Genomic DNA, 2,730 nt, shown 5'->3' with positions numbered 1-2,730 from the left:
AGTGCTAAAGAATTTTAACATGCCCTCATATATGCTCCAAGAGGAACCTTTTTCCATTTTCATCATACTCCTCTGAACATCCCACAGTCTGTAACATTTCTTGTTTAGTGTAAGCATAATGACTACAACTTCAGACCACACAAATATGGAATAGGTAACTGTAATAAAAGTAGATTGTAGTGATAAAGAGAGATAGAAAGGGTAAGTTTTCACCTTCCCGATTTTTACTATTGAGATTTCTGTGATTAGGTACCTCTGTGGCCTGCAAAAGGCTTCTGTGAATATTTAGTTAAAATCCCTAACTATCTTCGAACATATATGTACAAGAATACAGTCCTTCCAAAGTTTATACCAAACTACTGCAACAAATCAGTATATCTTTGGATTTTGTTATATTTCTGTGGTAAATCTTAACTCGAGAGCTAGTAAAACACTATTATTATGTGGTGATGCAATGCAAGGAAGGCAGCTGAATCATAATTTTAAATTCTCATAACCTTACCAAATTGGCAGAGAAAGTAAACTCATACTCAGCTTACTCAAACTCTCATACTCACATACTCTCTGAAAGTGCACTGACATATCGAAGAATCTAGCACAAGAAACAGTAAAGTTTTGGGCCTGCTTTGATATCTAAAGAAGAATCTGAGTGTGAAATATAGCAACCACTAACAACGGGATCAAAGAAGGACTTTAACCACCTACACATACACACAAACTAGTTTTGTTTCAGGACTAAGACGAACAGATCTAATTAGCTACAGGGGAACTGGGTAAATGCCTTGAACCATGCCCTGAAGTCCCACAGCCCCCAGTGCTGACAGCGAATGCCCACAGCCAGGGCTTTGGTAAAACTCTCAGTTTTACAAAATGCCACCATATAGGTCTGGTGCCATAGTTCAGCCCTCAATTAGTCCTGGTGGTTCTTTGACCCAGGAGCTACAACAGAAGATATTTCACACCTCTTGAAGAAAGAGGATCTATTTGTGTCAGTCATCAATTAAGCAAGATGATAATTTGGTGTTTCTGCTCATGTGCTATGTAATGTGGAATCAGTAACCACCACTCTCTGCCTGGGAAATGAGTTTTTACTGCAGTCATCTGATGAGAAATCTCACTGTGCTCAGATGCTCTAGTGTAGGCAGCACGAGGGGCAGAATGGAAAACAGCAGAAAAGTGACATCCCCTGAAAAAAACAGTCTATGATGAATCTATAGTCAAAGGTATGCATTGGCATAGGTCTGTCATATGTTTTATTTTGGATCAGGAGAGCACTTCTGAAGTGGATCTTTCCAACACCCCCACTTACTGTGCTTTGGTTCTCAATGCAGAGACATCTCGCCATGCACAAACTTGATTCCTGCCAGATGAAATTAAATCAGATGTGTTCCAGGAGCATGCCCAGCACTCTTCCACTGCTAGTGGGCATTTGGTCAACTGAACAGACCACCTGAAAAGCACACTGGGCAGACATCAACTTTTCAGCACCAACTATTGCGTCTACTACTTGCTAATTGAGGCACTGTCTCAAGCTGAGAAGCTCAGCAGCAATGACAGCCTAATTGTGGCAGCACAGAGCTTATTCACCCTCAAGTACTCTACCTGAGCTCTGGCCTGGCTTTGCAACCAGCACCAAACTCTGCCTGGGTGCTATGCCATATACCCAGCAACACAGTGCTGCTCAGTTTAGTCACAGAATCATAGAATGCTTTAGGTTGAAAAGGACCTTGAAAATCATTGAGCTCCAACCCCCCTGCCCTGGGCAGGGACACCTCCCACTAGACCAGGTTGCTCAAAGCCCCATCCAGCCTGGCCTTGAACACCTCCAGGGATGGGGATGGGGTTAATGCCGAGTATGTTTACACAAGCTGCTGACAGCCTCCTGCTTGCAGTGTATCAGTATCTACTAATCATTTTCATTTCATATGCTGGCACTTGGAAGGCCACAAATTTCACTGTGTGTTTCAGTGTGCAAATTTTCTAGGGACTGTAGCAGCAACACCACTGGGACAGGTCCTGAACGCAAACGATTTTTGAGCAGCGAAGGTAACAGGTCAGTATCAAAGCTACAGAAATTTGCTAGGCTGGGATCCCTCCAACCTGTCTTGCTAGGCAATGGCTTGGGAAAGACATTGGCGTTTGATGTTTGGTGCAGCTCGTTGTTGTCCAAAGCTGGGGCGCCAACGTGGGTGCCAAGCAGTACACCTCCAGTGCCAACACACAGGAAACCGTAAGGATTACGACTGCCTTACGGGCTCATCTTTCTCCTCAGCACATTAAATACCCCAAAGATGAAAGACCAACGAGCCACTTCCAAAATCCCCTGAGCATCTACTATTTTGGCTGCTTCACCCACTTGTGGGATCTTCCAGGAACCCACACGGACTGGCTGAAGTCAAAGCAGAGCTAAGTAGCCCCTCGCAGGTAACTACAGCTGCTGTTTGGCGAGGCCCTGCCCCTGAGGAGACCACACTGCTTCCCGCCCCGCCCCGCGCCCCCCATAATGAAGGGGCACCATGACCCGACACCCCCCCACCCCCCGGGCATTTGTAACCACCCCAAACCCAGCCAGGGGTCCAGGGCTCACCCTGGCGGCCCCCCGTACCCAAGAAATAGGAAAACCCGCTCAGAAAGGAGCCCCGGGGCCGCGCCCGCACCTCTCCCAGCGCCCACCTCGGCCCAAGCAGGGCCCTCGGCGGCCGCGCTCCACAAGCTCTGGCCGCTCCCACC

The sequence above is a fragment of the Charadrius vociferus genome, unplaced genomic scaffold (genome assembly GCF_000708025.1).
Source record: "Charadrius vociferus isolate BGI_N301 unplaced genomic scaffold, ASM70802v2 scaffold158, whole genome shotgun sequence".
In the NCBI taxonomy this organism is placed as follows: domain Eukaryota; kingdom Metazoa; phylum Chordata; class Aves; order Charadriiformes; family Charadriidae; genus Charadrius; species Charadrius vociferus.
The sequence above is the reverse complement of the archived record's forward strand: the minus strand, read 5'-3'. Positions refer to the sequence as shown.